Source organism: Tympanuchus pallidicinctus, unplaced genomic scaffold (assembly GCF_026119805.1).
Source record: "Tympanuchus pallidicinctus isolate F22 unplaced genomic scaffold, pur_lepc_1.0 scaffold31, whole genome shotgun sequence".
Classification (NCBI taxonomy): Eukaryota; Metazoa; Chordata; class Aves; order Galliformes; family Phasianidae; genus Tympanuchus; species Tympanuchus pallidicinctus.
Window position 1 is genome coordinate 115,815 of NW_026294749.1, and position 16,909 is coordinate 132,723.

Genomic DNA, 16,909 nt, shown 5'->3' on the forward strand with positions numbered 1-16,909 from the left:
ATGAGTGGTAGAAACTACCTACTTGCATTCAAACTGGGGAGCATACACCTCATGGATTTATTTCTGCTTTTTTCCAATCACCATACCTCCCTTAAAAATGAGACACTACTGGCATCAGACTGCTGCCTCCGTGTTGAGCCTATCTCACTTGCATCAGGTGTTCCCCCTCTTAGCTGCCTCAGATTGAGGTGACATTTCTGCCAGCTGTATTAGTTTGTTTAATGCTAAAGGTGCTTAAATTACTGTTTAGCTTTCCCTCCCCCTCCCTGCTCTTTTTTTCTCCTCCTTCTTACCTAACAAAAGATGGTCGCTAAAAACTGTTCATGGTGATTGATACAGAATGTTTCTTTATGCTGGAAACATATCCTGTAATTACACTGTTCAGACATGAAGATTGTATTACCTCAAATTGCCTGGAATGATGTCAATTTATCAAACTTCTTGCGAGAAGTTCATCTCTGCTGTAAAGTGATCACTTCTCTCTCTGTTAGCTTTCTTTATCTAACACATAGGGTCCAGAGGGGATTTATCCACTCTCTCTTTCAACCTCGTCCTCCTTTGGATTCTACTAGACCAATGGGGAAAAGAATGAGAGTGTGTTTTGTGACTGCCTTGTTTATTTTATCATCTTTCAGTGCTGTGGAGGGAGAGGATGTATAATTTGATTTGAAAACCCAAGACAGTTATACAACAGTGCTTCAACAGAGCAGCAGTAATCATGTCTGCTTACTGAGGTAAAACATGGTCTGTTTGTATTCCAGACAGAAGATTTCAATTATGCTTGTTTAAGACGATAAGATTAAAAAGCATACAGATTCATTTCCTATTAAGCACTCTTTTGGTGAGCCTTAAATCACAGTATCAGTGTGCTTCCTGGATGCTTTCTTTTCTGTTGAATGCCACCAGAAGGAAGAGAACATGTTTGCAGCACTTGTCTCCCTGTTAACCATTACAAGATGTCCTACAAAATAATTTTTACCCTTGGGACTTCCAACAACAGGATGAGTTACTTAGCATAGAAAGCCAAAATCTCTAAATGTGCTCAAGAAGAAAAAAATATGCCTAAAATTGGGTGAGCAGAAGTAGCTTCTTAGGCATTTTTTTCCTTGGTGCCAATCTACTGCTTTCTGATTAGGTCAATTAAGATAAATCATAGAATATCCTGAGTTGGAAGGTACCCATAAGGATCACTGAGTCCACTCCTGGAATCTTGCAGCACCACCCAACATTCAATCCATGTTTCTGAGAGCACAGTCTAGATGATCCTTAAACTCCATGTGTTTGCTTTTAGTTTTCTGATAAGGATGTATATATTTTTTTTCCGGGATGTTTTTTCCTGACAGATCTAAGTTCTGTGTGGTTTCCCAGTGTAGTCTGTTTATTAATAACATATGAAGAAAAAAGAAGAGCTTTTAATCTTCTTGTTTGTTCTCTGTTGTTACTGAAATACTAAGTGCTTTTAAGACTGCCATGGTCACACAGACTGACAAATATAACCTGAGCAACAGTAAGTGCAAACTAAAAAGTTCTAATTTTTATCTATTCACCTATTTTCATCTAAGTTCATCTATTTACATGGTTCTCATTAGCCAAAAGAATGCAGACAGTGAATTCACCATCTCTATTCTCTTAATGCAACACAAGCTTCAAAGGAGAAGCATGAACAGGGCTGCTCCAGTGCCTCAAGAACTCCATTTTACCCTCTCATGAGTGTAAGCAAGCTCTCTTTAAAATTTTGAGCTTATCTAGACTTAGCTGCTTCTGATATTTCAGCTCAAAGAGGATATTCCAGCTGGGAGGCTAAAAAAGCCTTTGGGGACTTTATTAACTTTACTAAGAATAAAAGCAATGCCTCTTGGCTTTGTATTTTACAAAGACTGCCCAGCACATAATCCTTGAGGTAGTGGGCTCCTGTATTTCTGTGATTTAACTAATTAAGTAACCCCTATGGTATACTTCTGGGTTGGTGTGGCAAAACCTCCTACCAAGGAGAAGACCAGAGCTCTATTGAAATAACACAGTGAGTACACTCATCAAAGATCCTGTTAATAGGGAAAGAAATAGTTGCTAAATGAAATTCAAGCCAGAGTTGATATTCTTCAATAGAAATTCATCTTGTCATTCTCTTACTACTTGTCTGCTGCTCCTATATCCTATATTTTTGAGGCTATCTGGCTTACATTCTTGGTAGGAATTATTTCTTATAACATTTCTTCAGGGGATAACTGAGGGAATTCCTGGATTGCTGTAAAAATGTGCATAATTCATTCATAGGCTTGACTTTTTTAGTGATTACTACATGTGTTTTCAGAGCTCTGTCTCAGAAAGCACTGTGATTGAAGCCAAGTATAATTTTTAAACTGACAACAGTGAATCATTTTCTTTTATATTTCCACAGACAGCTACAATTGTCTCATGTCTTCCTCTCTTAGGAGTCACTAGTTCATAGTTTTACCTGTTGTTTTCTTCCTCGCTAAGCAGCTTAAGGAATAGTTCAATTTCTCAAGGTCTGGAAATTTTTTAACATTTGCTTTTATGAGGGCTGCTTCATAAGTAAAACCTCCTAGTTTATTACATTGGTTCATGAGGTCAGAGAGAGATGTTGGTATGGCAGCAGAGGTTGAACCTTCCCACCAATATTCTGTTACATTTTGTCTCCATGTGACAGATGGCAGCAAAGGAGCAGTCTGACAGAATGGTGTGTGACATGGAAGTGTGTATGAAATAAAGGTGTGACATTGAATTCCTCCATGTGGAAAAAATGGCACTCACTGACGCTTGCTGAGCATTTATAGAGACCGAAGAGTGGATGTGAGTGCACTGAGGCAGTGGGTGGTTTGTTTCAGCAATGACATCACGCCAACTATGAAACTGTGAATGACCTCAATTGATACAGATTTTTATGTACATGACATACAGGCTCTTGCTTATGGCTGGAGAAAATGCACAGCTTGTAGTAGTGACTCCGAAAAATATTGTTGTGTAGACAAGAATTTGCTCTATCGAGTAGTAGTATTGTTCTCTTTGCATCTCTTGTAGTTTCCATGGAAATAAATAGAAGGCATTACCTTCAGGGTGGCCTATGTGCTATTTTTTTTTTTTTTTTTTTATGACCTAGTGGACTACTTCAAGCATCCACAGTAAAAGGTGTCTCATAGTCCCCATGCCAGAAGAGAAACCTGCTGTTGCTGTTCTTACTGTCGCTGTTTGATTACATAGCATAAACATCACTGTCCAGTAGGCAAGAGCACACCATCAGCACTGTCTGCCAAAATGACATGGAGCAACTTTGATCCCATCTCCCGCTGTGCTATACTCCAGGACGGCACTCACAGAAAACAAAATGACCATAGCTTGCTGTCAAGCTTAAGATTCTGTACTATAAATATGTTGTGGATAATATTCTTCTATACCATTTCCTTAGAAAATAAAGGCTCCTAACGAAACATATAATTTGAGAAGAGTTTTGCTGTTGTGAAAAATAGAATAATTTTAACTTTGTTATCAATTTTGTTGATTTATATCTGTTAATGTTTTGGTTTTTTGGTAAGTACAGGCAAAACCTCAGTCCTTAATCAAAGAAAAAAAGCAGTTGAAATCAAGGCTTTCTTGTATATAATATCTCTTTTCCCCATGCTATTTGTAACTGAAATTGTTTTCTGATGTTGTATAGTTAAAAGAGATTAGATCTGTTCTTGGACATGATGCTGATTTGCAGAAAAAGTACACATGCAATTAATTTTATGCATACAGGTACAGACCAGTCACCAGCGAAATTTATCATATGACATGAAGTGGTAATATGATAGGTAATATATCCCAAGCTTCTTTTAAATATGCTACGTCTAAGCGAGGTACAGTCTTTAGTTTTCTTATTGCAGTTTCCGCTGTGGTTAATAACATAACACTCAGAATCAGATTTTAATGTTCTTGGTTGGAATCTCCCAATGTATTTCAGGCTGAAGCTTGTTTCAGTTGAATGGATGTATTTATTCCTGGGAGAGGTTTTGTGAGGAGCAAGTATAATTGCAAGGTAGATTTGATGCTGCAGTTGGAAACATGACATTTCTATCTTGTGGGAATTCTTTTCTTCTTTCCTCTGTGTTGTGTCACTTCCCCCGTCAGAAGGTTTCAGCAGAGTTCAGACCAAAGAGCACCACTAGTTCTCCACATACACAGTGCAAAAAACTCAGAGGACCTTAAACTCCTCAGCAATACGAACTTGTTTGAGTGGAAGTAGTTTTTGTTCTGGTGAAATATTAGTTAAGACTGACTTTTCTCTTGCTTTCTCAGCACAGCGTAATTCATATTCCTTTTACACGTACATAGACTTGTTTGTACAGCCTTCCAGAATAAAGGTTATCAAGATAAAATGTAAGCTCCCAGATAAGGTTGGGATAGGGCAAGAAATGACGTAAACGATACTGTGAACCCTCTTGTAGTAAGGATAGGTGACAGCAACAGACAAACTGCTTCTGCATTTGACATAGGATTTAAAGCCTCTTTCACCATGGTAGATCCCTAAAGAGGCATCACAGGGCTTTCCGCAGTGTGTAGAAAATAAGTATAACAGCAGTGGAATATAGCAGTAAAGGAGTGGTAGAAGACTCTAAGGTTAGTAGGGTGAGGGTTGGGGAGTTGAGAAAAGTATCAGGCATTGGTGGAGGCTGGAAGAAAGGGGTGGGAATCAAGTGACCAAGGGGAAATTTAGAAGGGCACAATGTCTTATTTTTCCCCTCTTTCTAAGGTAGCTTGCAACCCCTTTCATTAATCTTATCTTGAAAGTTCAGTACAAGTTTAAACAAATTTCAATTTCAGAGCTGTTCTCTTTTCACTTCTGTTCTTGATTGAACCTGTTCAGGTCCCTGAGCCTCCTGTGATGCTTTTGCATGAGAGGGAGGGAGGGGAAAGGGTGTGCAAGGGATGGAGCTGGGAAGGAAGAAATGGATGAAGAAAAAGAGAAAAGAAGTTGGGGGGGGGGGGGAACAAAACAAAACAAAACAAAAAAACAGAAGGAAAGAAGGAGGGAAGAAAGGGAAGAAGAAAGATAGAGAAGAAGGAAGGAAAATAGTCTTTGACATTGCAGAAAAAAGATGGGAATAGACAAGGATGGAGAGAGGAAAGGTGAAGGGAATTGCATGTGGAAGGTTATCAGTCATTGGCTATTGGTGCTGCTCTGCGAAAAGAGTTCTTTTTCCCTTTCACCCCAATCCCTGCAGCTATCTTTGTAGTTTGTTCTATGATGGAACTGTACTATGGTTGCTCTAAATCCATATCCTGTTATCTCTACCACTGTGAAAGTATTCTCCTTGTATTTAACATTAATGCAAGGGGTTAGAATTGCTGTAATGTAGTTGGGTACAGTAAATTGATCTGCTTGAAATATCTGGGCAAATCTGAAAAAATTTTGATCTTCTATCCTCTTACTATAAAAGCTGAATTGGCAAACAAATGAAAAAGTGCATAATCTCCTTATCGTAGCTTTTTTTAATCAAACATTTTCAAACTATGTACAGAAAGAAGGGAGGAAATAGAGGCATGAAAAGTTTGTTTTGTTTTTGTTTTTCTCTTTTTCTTTTAGTATAAAACACATCAATGGCAAATGTGGAAAAGACTTTGCAGTGCATGAACGTTTGTCAAGGAAAAGAAAAATCATTTTTAACAACAATATTCTACAGTTCTAGACACCCAGCATCATTGCCTGTTTAGTATCTGACATACAGTGAGGCCCACTAATAGCTAAATAGTTCCTACGGAAGGAAAGAAAGGGTGAGATAAATGAATAAACATCTTTGTGGTGACATTCTCATCATAAGAGCTGGAAACTGGAAGTTTGAAACAGTCCTTGCATGTTAAGTCATCAGTAATTTTCAAACATCACCCTCAATAAAAGATATGGGTCTGATAGATTGTGGTGGAATGTTGATTCTCTCTCTTCTCTGCATTGCTTGATGGTATTGGTACACAAAAGTGACATGTCCTCTGCATCCCTACCCATTTTTTTTTTTTAACCAGTAAGTATTCTAGCATGAAGTTTTAAATATTTTATACCTAGAGTGCCTTTTTCATTAAGAATACACTTTTATTTCCTGACATTGAGAAAATGGATCAGGATCATCACTTTAAAAAATTCTGTTTAAATGCTGATTCTGAATGGCTGCCAGGACTGAATAAAAACTCCCTGCTGAACAAACACTATAAAAATCAATAGCATTCTTTCCAGGGAGGTATATTTATCTGGTCATGTCTCTTTGCATTTCACTGTAGTGCTCTTTTTGTTTTAAAACCTTTTTTCTTTCATAAAAGTGATGCCTTGTACCTATTTAAGCTAAAAAGAACTGTTGCACTCCATGAGCCTTGAATAAATAACTGATGATCATAATTAAACAGGTGCTTCTTGAGGATCTTTCTAACTTTAATTTTCCAATATTGCAAGGAAAAGTTTGCAATTCTCTCTAACTCTATTATTTAACATATTACTGGCTTGCAAATATTTATATGTATACGAATAGAACCTCTTGTCCATAACTTCATGTTTCATTGCATTCTCCTTATACTCCTCTTTCCTTGATTTTTTTTTATTTTTATTTTTATTTTTTTTTATTTTGCTTTTTGGTTGTTTTTTTGTTTTTCTTTGTTTTGCGGGTTTAGTCTTTGCTGAGAATTGACTTCTTTCTGCTGTTTCTTGGGAGATCCCTGCGTCTAACCAGACCTAAATTCAACCTGTTTACTGTGACAGTACAGTAAAGTCTTTCATTTGAGCTGCCCTTCTGATCACTTATTTACTTGTGGACGGAGATACAATTAAGCATTTTAAATTAACTCAACACATTTGCACTGAAAGAAGTTAATAAACACGTTCACAATACCAAGGAGATAGCATCTTACACCAGGACAGTAACAAACAAGATGCTGTATAGCATTAATTTCTCAAGCCAGAAGGACACATGGGAAAAATCCACAATGACTTTACATCCACAGACAACTGACATTCTTGAATACTGTTGTTTTTAAAATGTAAAACATCATATCCAAGGTATGAATAAATGGCAGCAATTAAAAAAAAAAAAATTGGAACTTGTACTGTGTAAATGTATAGCTCTGTTTATAGATTCCTTTATTTTATTTTTTAATTTAATTTCAAATTGTGGCAGGATGCTATGTTTTGGACCAGATAAAAATCAGATATCAGGCTTGTTATTATGTAATCAAATGTTTATAGTCTGTAACAAAACTGAAGGGATGCAGAGCTATCACACAAAATGGAAACAACTCAGAAATTTTGGAACTTTGCTTTATGATCTGAGAGCAAATTCTGACGTAGCTGGTGTCCTACCTAACTGAAGTGAACTCTACAGTAACAGAGCAAGACATAATGTTGCCTAAAACTTACAGGGAATTACACCTTTTTTCTCTTTTATCCTGCACAAGATATCACCATGTATATATTGTGAAGTACGTTCAAGTAAAATTGTGAGAGACTGAGCAGAGCGCACCATGGCCCTACAAATGTTTCTTCTGATACAAAATTAGGTTAAAGAGTTTTACCTTGCTCTGTTGTGCACGTTACTCTTCACAGGATGTGCAATGGACTGGATCAGTGAAGAACAAAAAAAGTTATTCTTAACAAAAAATCACTTCAATATTCTTGCGTGTTGGCTAGATACCAGCAGCTGCAGTGGCACAGCCAAGGCAATGTAACAAAGGCAAAACATGGTGCAGACACTTTATCATGTTTTGTTTACAGATTAATATATTACTAGTACAGCTTTGCTTTACTTCCAAGGAATTCTTACTCATGTATTTCTGTTGTGTAAGAAAATAAATGTTTGGGATTATAAATTTCATGTTGTTGTAACACTGAGAAGAAAATATTTTTACAAAAGTTGGTCAGGTTGCAGTTAGGGGAGTGTTGGTGTCTTTTCTCAGGTGACAAGTGAAAGTCTGAGAGGAAACAGTCTCAACTTGTGACGAAAGAGGCTTAAATTGGCTATTGAGAGATTGGCTATTTCTTAATGAAGAGGTTGGTTAGACTGTCCAGGTTACTGGTGCAGCCCCTGTCTCTGAAAATGGTTGTGACATGTGAGTGTAGCACTAAGGGACATGTTTTGTTTTTTTTTTTTTAATAGGTCTTTATGGGACAGAATGGTGATCAGTCTTGATAATTTTGGTGGTCTTCTCCAGCTGAGATGATTTTGTGTTTCTATTAGGGATCATTCACAGAGAAGATCTGACTGATCTGAAGTGACTGTAAAATAGTTAGGAACTATATGGAACCTCCAACAAATCTCCAATATATAAAAGCATATTTCTCCACTGTTCTAGTGGAAAACACATTCTTGTACTAATGTTGACCTATGTAGCTATGTTAGCAAGGAAAACTAATGCTTTCTGATTTGCTCAAGTGAACTTGAGTCACAAAGTTCTGACTCCAACTTGAACACACTAAGCAAATGAATGTTCTGGTCTAGGGAATAAAGTCATGACTTTAATTCAAAATGAACTGCAGAATTATTAAAAAAAAAAAAAAAAAAAAAAAAAAAAATTAACCTTTACATATTTTTAGAGAAACCTAATTCTGAATATATCAGATATTTACAATATTTTGAAAAAGTATTTTCATTAGTCAAGATAGTATTACTGGTTATAAAAGCACCTGCTTACTTTTCAATGACTTCAGAGAGATGTAAGTATGTAAGAAAACACTTAAGCTCATACTTGAATAGTTTTTTGCTCATATGAGAAATTTAATTAATAAGTGCTAGATATATTCATGAATAAATTTAGACGTTTCTAAATTTTTAATGAATAAGTTAATTGTTCTTTGATATAGCAAAATGATCCATTACTGAAACTAGTCCCATGAGTACTTTGAAGATTTATATTTCAGCCTCTCACAATATCAGAGCATTCTAAACATTGAGTACTGTTAGTACAACATTTTCCCTTTTGTTAGTGGAAGTTATTTCTATGAATTTGTGAGAAAAGATCCAATGTAAGAATGCCCCTTTTATCTTCCTACCAAATTATTCTTTCATAAATAAAACAAATAGAATTTTTCAGCACAAAATTTTTCAGGCATAATTCACACTTTTTTCTTTTGAAATTAAAGATATCTCAGCAAGCACTTCCTTGTTTAATGCTCAAAGCTATGAATGCAACATAAAAGGTAAACAATAGCTTTTATTTTCTGTATCTATAAGCAGGCACTCAATCTGAGTTATTGATTAGGAATTATTATGAAACAATAAGCACAGATAGGCTAACAAGAAAGTAAAAAAAAACGTGGAAAAATCCACTGATTTAAGTTCTGTTTGTGTAGTATTAAGAACTCAGACAAACAGTAGCTAAATTGAGAAAATAAAGGGCTTTTTTTTATTATTTTCACTTTTTTTTTTTTTTAACTTGAAATTTCCTTGTAGAACTTGTGTCACGGGAAAGTGTTTAAACAGCTCTGTAAAATTCAAAGACTGCATAAAGCCACATGAACAGAGTAACACTTGAGGCTGTACTACCTAATTCAAAGCAGCCATTCTTACTGCTTCAGGGAAAAAATTCCTTGACAGCTGGGATCAAGGGAAAATCACTGTCCATGGAATACCAAACATAAAAAGCACTATGTAGAGGTAATGCTTTACAGGGTTATGTATTGCTACAAATACTGTATTGGATGATATAGACCACTGCTTTGTTCTGATCTAGAAATCATTGTGGTCTCTGTAACAGTTACCTCAGCTGCTCAGAAATGTGTAGGGATAAATGTTCCGGTGGGTTCTCTGCTCCTCTGCCAACCAAACTGTAGAAGGGCATTTACTCTTAAAGAAAGTCCTTAATGAAATAATCAAACCTGTAAGGTGTTTGACTCCAGGAACACAGGCACATAAAAATTTGCTTGGATGGTGATTATTTTTTTATTTTATTTATTTATTTATTTTTCAGTGAAATTGCTTAATGTTTTTTGTTCAGCTTGTTCTTACTGACTCTCTAAGCCAAATGCTGGTTATCAACATACTCATAAATCAAATATTTGAGGAACAGGCTTCCAAACATTTCAAACACAGGACAAATATGATGGGAGCGTCAGTCCCAACCAAAACTGAAAATCACTGTTAACTTATCTTTTGAATACAGGTTTATTTAGAAAATTCTGATGAAGGAAAAAAAAAAAAAAAGAAAAAAAAAAAGAAAAGGCACTTGCTAAAAAAAATAAGAGAGAAAGAGAAGAAAGGAAAAGGATGTGGGGGACTCCATCATGGCAGACTTTTCAGAGAAAAAAAAATCTTGAAAGTGTCTCCGACAACTCCAGTAGTAATCCTAACTGCCAGCACAGTAGTGGTGAACCCCTGTGTTCCCACCAAAAACATCTTTTCAGATGTGCTGCCATGGGAATTTGAGCTGTAAAAATGCATCCGTTGTGATGGCACTGTTCTCATAGGGTTCATCCCTGTGTAAAAACAAAGTCAATGGTCCTGGATAAACACTAAAGAAGCAGTGATGCTAATGAATGCTAATGTGTGCATTTTGTATGTGGAAGTCCAACCTGCAGTTTCAAGCTCAGTTATTTGCCTTGGAAAAACAGTGAATTTTTCTATGACAAACGTTTTCAGTTAATTTCTGTTGAAATGGTTTGTTTCCCCTTACCGTCTTTGGTGATGCTTATGTTTCATTATTTTGAAGGTTAAGGAAGTCCAGACTTGCTTTTGTGTAATAAATTAAAGACATCTGTATACATTCATGGCTCTGGTTTCACGTAGTGGAGAAAAAAGAAAGGATTCTGTCGTTGTTGCTGTCCTTTGCAGGCTGGAGTTGTTGTGTAACAGCAGGTGCCTTTGAAAGAAATGCTGTTGGCACTTGTGAAGGCAGACTGCCCAAAGCTGCATCTTTTTTGTTTTTTCTTTTTACTTAGGTAAAGGCCATTGTTTTGTGTTTTTTGCTGTTGTTTGTTTGTTTGTTTGTTTTGTTATGAGTAAATCCCTGGAAATCTCTGAAGAAAATCTCAGGCAGATTAAAAGACACAATAGGCTTAAGAAACATGACAATAGTGGATGCTACAGGTCATTGGTTGCATTTAAGTATATACTTATACTTAATATTGTCCCAATGGTTGTCTAAACCCAGCAATCCTAAAATTGCACTGTACTGTTTTTGTAGTATTATTATTATTATTATTACTATTTCTTACATGTTATAATGAAGCCGACAGAACTGAAAAAGAATTAGGAGCTAAGACCAGAAATCTGCACTGCCTAATTTCTCAGATTACTCACTTTATTTCAAGATTAAAATTTTGGAAATGAAATAATACACAGCACTAGTTAAAATTTCTACCATTGTGTACAGTGATAGGTCTCACATTTTGTATGCCAGTTCATGTAAGGCTGATTTACACCTTTACATTATAAGGTGTAAATCAGAAATCTAGGCCAGTTCACAGATAAATTTAAAAGTATCAGATGATGCATTTTTTTTTGAAATTTGGATACCATTTCTGTGTTGAAGATGATGTCACTAACTAAAATTCAAGGTAATTATTACTTTTGCTTGCTAAGTCTGCAAGATGAATCAATTAGAGGGAAGTCTGCACGCAACATTTGAAATCATTAGTAGTGAAACTACACTGATGTTGATATTTTGTACCGGTGTCAAAGCATTTTCTTCCTATTAAACCCTTTAATTTATTCTGAAATTTTCCAGTACATAAAAATATAACATTGAATTAAAACAAGAATCAAGTGAAAAAAAAAGTTATGAATAATATTAAATATTTCTATCTTAAAATTAAATGCTGTAATACTTGCATAAAATGAGAGATATTTAATTTTTTCCTATTGTTTTTTTCTTTGTAGGTAACATATTTTGACAAAAAAAAAAAAATGTTGCAAGAAGGATGTAGCACATAGGATTTTTCTTCTGGATTCTTCTGAATATTTCAAGAAACTGCATTATAATATAATAATGCATTATGATTGGTACAAAACTTCATTCATCTTATCCTACTGAGGAGCTGCTTCTAACAAAATATGAAACAACATTCTCATCTTTCCCATGATTGTGTCAAAAATCAAAGGTTCAGAGATAAAATACTTATTGGAAAATAAATTGTCAGAATTTTTTTTACATCTCTATTTTAACAGCACTTAAATGACTTGGGAAAGCATTTCAGGAAAAAATTTTTTTTTTTTAGAAAATAAACAAGCAGGAAAAAAAAAACCACCCTCAACATCTGAAGGGTTAGAACTTTAACATTAGAAGAAGGGATAATTGCAACAAATATTTATTTTTCTGTTGATTTGCTTGACTAACTCTAACCCTCAACAGTAAGTGCTTTGTGCTTTCATTCAGTATTTTATTTGTTAGCAAATATTCTAAGGGAAGTGTAGTCCCCTGTGCTTTGCAGATGACCTCAGGAAGTATAGTTACGTAGAATAAAATCATAGACAAAAACTGGCTCTTTTCTTAACAGTGAATATCTTCATTATGTAGCTATGGGGATGATTTCAATTAAAAAAAATATATATATATCTGATTGGCAACTAATTTCTTGCTTAGCCAAATAAAGAAAATCCAGATCTGATTTTATTTTTTTACTAGAACTGTGACTTATTTGACTTAAAAAAAAAAACTTTAGTATGAAGAAGAAAGCTTTGTTTGCCTCTGTCTTTCATTATCAGTACTTCAAAATTTGAACCGTCACCTGTTTCACTCTGCTTTTCTTTCTGAATAATTTTTTTTCCATAACATACAAGCTGGTGTGAAAATCTATCCACTTTACAAAGTGGTTAGTATTCATTTTTTTGTTTTCTAGGTTGTAAGAAAGGCAGGGCACTGAGAGATAAAACTGGAGGAGGAAGGCTGATGATGAGATGTTCTCAATTGCATAGCATAGCATAACTATATTCTAACAGAGCAAATTTTTGTCATCTTGAAGGCCGTGGTAAATACAATGCAACACTGAAAATGATGCACAAAAATACAGCTTATTTATTAAAAAAGTATATTCAAATGTGTATAATGTAGAGACAGATATTTAAATATGGATAATATAAAGACGGACAGAAACAAAGGGCATTTGTCTGTTACTCCTTTTATCAAAAATCAGGAAGCTGTTCCTCCTGCGCTCTATCCCAAAGACATTTTCTCCTTGGTTTTTAGTGTATGTTCAGAGCAAGTGATTTATGTAAGCCCTGCATATTTGTGTGTTTTGTCATTGAAGAGGACACTGATTTAGCTATACTTTTGCTTGCTTGCAGTCAAAATACTTATTTTGAATACAAAGAGTTTTTACTCAAGTTAAACATCCTCTTTACCCACATGTTGGGATTTCTTTTTTGTTATCAATTTAATTAGAACATTGTAATACTATTTCTTCATACAGCATTTCAGCTTTCTTGATGAGCTGTTTTGAGGCAAAATAGCATTTTATGCCTTCTAGAATGATACTGGAACTTGTACAGCTCTCATCTGACACAGATCCTTGTATTTCTCTTAAATGACAGGCTGATCACTCATTGTTCAGCAGTGTAAATGGAATTCAAACAGAGTTTTTAACTACATGCCAGCTGAGACCAAAGGTACAGTACTTTTGACAAACGGCAATTTTGGTGTATCTAGTTTGTAGAATAGCCTTTGGGAATTACCTGTGTGATAACATTGCTCTGTTGGTCAATTTACTGAACTTTTTTTAATCATATGCATTGATTTTCTTAAACATACAAAAGGAAGGTAAAACGAAACAAACTGTACTTAAGCAAAAATTTCACAATATGCCATTTAAGAAAACCAACTCTAATTACCAGTCATGCCAAATTATCAAATTCTGTTGTGGAATGTAGCAACCACATTTCTTCATAGTCAATTCAATATTTTTGCTCAAGTTTGAATTGACTACTTGGAAAATGAATGAAAAACATATTTCAAACTGAATTTCAAGGCAGCTGGCTGCTTAACAGGAAAGTTGAGTAGCAGACTAGTAATGCTTGAGAGGTTCTCCAGAATCTTGAAAGCATCCAAAAGTATGATGATTATAAATTTTTACAAGTTTTATGTAATTATGTATGACATTTAATAGAAACCTTCCAAAGTGGCTGCTTGAAGCATATCTGAACTCAAGTGAAATTAACTGTTAATTGTACACTTCAAAAAGAAATCCTTTGTTTTGTACATCTGATGTTACAACAGTAATTTTAACAAAATAATCAAACTGTAATTAAAATAAGCTGTGAAATATTACCTATTTTTAAATTAGTTATTTGGAATTTGGTCTTGTTCAACTTTAATCCTAATTTTACATTGCCACATTATTCATCTCTAATGCAAATACTTGGTACTTTGATGTCATTTTCTTGCTGCCAAATCTTTGATATAGTAAAAAATGTTTCAATTGCATCACTAAAAAAATGAGATTTTGTGCTCCGTCTTCATTAGTTTGGTGTCTTAATGACAATGGGACAGTATAAGAATCTGTGGAAACAAGTTTTATATTCACTGTGCTTAGCTATCAGAATCAGAATGTTGTGGCTTTATGAACATATCTTTTTCATCCCTAACCCAACCATCTATTTTAAAACAGAACTGTCTTAATCACAAAAATAAATCTTCTATCTTCAGACAGGGCCTATTATTCAATGATACAATGATTCTGTGTATGTCTATACAAAATACAGAAGACATGAATCAATAAGAACTTTGTATCATTGTTTAATCACCTTGAAGCAAAGACTATGCACAAGAAAACATGAAACTCGCATGGGACACTTTCTTGAAGATTATGCATAGCCTTCATTTCTGTTACAATACAGCAAGCTAATCTATTGAAAGTTTACCCAAACCTTTTCATGTAATATTCCCACAGCAAAGTCTAAACCTAATTACACATTGTAAATTGTTTATTACAGCTTTCAATTCTTCTTGCTTTTGAAAAGTAAAAAGAAAAAAAAAAAAAAAAAAAAACAATGAGGAATTTAAATAATGTAACTTTTCTATTAGAAAGCATACTACTTTTTTCCTTTTAATATCAGCACTAAAGTTACTGTTAACAGATGAAAAATGTTTGAGTACTAATAGTGAAAGAGGTTTCAAGGCTCACAGAATGGTTTACTGAAGAAAATCTGAGTAAATTTAATAAAATAATGGCTAGAAACAGAATATGGAAAATACTATCGTTGAATGCTTTGATGTGGATCAATCATAGAAGAGATTTTTGGTAATTATAAATCTGCATGAGCAGAGAGAGCAATTTTGCAATTAAAATAGTTCTTATGTGCGTAATCCATTTTCTTTTCTTTTCAGGCCTATTAATAGCAATGTTAGTGGCAACAGACCTAGGTAGGTTTTCATGTGAAGTGGTGAGGCAGTTTATGCTTGTGTGGGCATGCACACAATCTGCGTGTTCGTCAGCTAAGGAACTGCAAGTGTGCGCAAGTGTCATGGGGCTAGAACGTAAGATTCTCTTCATAACCCTCTAATTTTGGAGGATCTTTCTTCTTCTTCTTACACTTCTCTCAGCTGCTTGTTATTCTCACTTAGTCTATCATGAGAATTTATTTTGCAAATTACAATCCTGAGTGCTACTTCTTGAAGTTGTGATTTTCTGTAGCAGCAACAGTGCGTAAGAACAAAAGTTTATCTGGAGCCTATAAAAAAAAGTGTGCAATTCTCATTTTTTTCAAGAAATCTAAAGCCCATGAAGAAAACATTAATCTATAATTCATCATTATCTTGGCTTCCCAGTCCCTTCCAACAGTGAAGCATGCAGGAAATGTGGCCATTTTCCTATATTGAGAAATCATTCTTCTGCACTTCCAGGACTAAGTGACTGAGAATATCAGTCAGTGCCTTGGCCTCTGTCGGTAAATAAATGTTTCCAAGATGGTTTGTTCAGGGCTTTTTTAAGCCTTTTATGGACTGAAGAACAAAATCTGGAGAGATTAATTACTGCTGCATGTATATGAAAACATTGAAGTTCACAAGTACCTCACATGAAGCCTTTTTGCTTTCATTTAAAGTCATGCAAATTATTCAGCTTTAACAGCTGCTATTAGTAAATAATAAACCATTTGACTTAAATCCTTTCTGAAATACACTGGCACAAGACTAGGTTATTTTATTTGGGCTATGCCTGTGTTGTGGTGGAGGTTAGCTTCCTAGCTTATCATTCCAGTCATTATCTGCTTCTCCAGCTGTGGCAAGTGTCTTGGTTGGTGGGTAATTTTTCCAGAAGGAGTCAAATGTTTTAAGTATGTGTGATGCTATAGACACACTATAAATTCGTTCTATGGGGAGGCTATTATTCTCTTTAAAAAGTATGTGTAAAGATAAAATCTAAAATAAGTTTCTTATTTTACAGTCACATTTACCTACTTTGTGTGGATGTTTGATTAGACTTAAGCCTGAAAGAAGACACTAAATAAAAGAAACAATAGTGACATTTTAATGCAGCTGTTATACAGTGTGTTACAGCTAACTCCAATTGGAAAAAGCAGCTCTTACCATATTTCATTGAGTCAACTGAAAAACTGATAGCTTTATAAATGTCAAACTTTAAAATTCAAAATTAGTGTCCAGACTGGTGTATGCACACTCTAAGACTGTGTGTGTGTCAGCAGGGGGGGCTGACAGTAAGTGCGGAAAGAGGGTTTGAAAACTGAAGGGTCTAATTCTGTAACGATCAGCTTCACATTTAAAACATGCTTCTCTCACTCATTTGGTGATTATAAAAAATATTCTAATGTCTGTATTCAGTGTATTCATTTCATTCTTTTGAATGAATATAGTGATTTAACATATGCCATCTCAGCACTGGATTTTATGTTAATCAATCCAGCACCTTTTGTGTCTCTGCTCCTGCGACCCTTATTGTCACTCATCTCTGTCCCTGTTCAAGGTTGAGTTTAGGCAACATTGTGAACAG

At 34.8% G+C, this 16,909-nt stretch overlaps 1 long non-coding RNA gene across 1 annotated transcript in view; it reads left to right on the plus strand.

The window, feature by feature from the left end:
• The window catches only part of LOC128087715 (uncharacterized), a 36,973-nt gene extending 21,557 nt beyond the window's left edge, over positions 1 to 15,416 (plus strand). Inside the window, exons 3-4 of the long non-coding RNA XR_008209964.1 lie at positions 11,847 to 13,571; positions 15,289 to 15,416. This is a non-coding gene — a long non-coding RNA (uncharacterized LOC128087715). The remainder of the gene's footprint in view (positions 1 to 11,846; positions 13,572 to 15,288) is intronic.
• Positions 15,417 to 16,909: the final 1,493 nt, after the last annotated feature.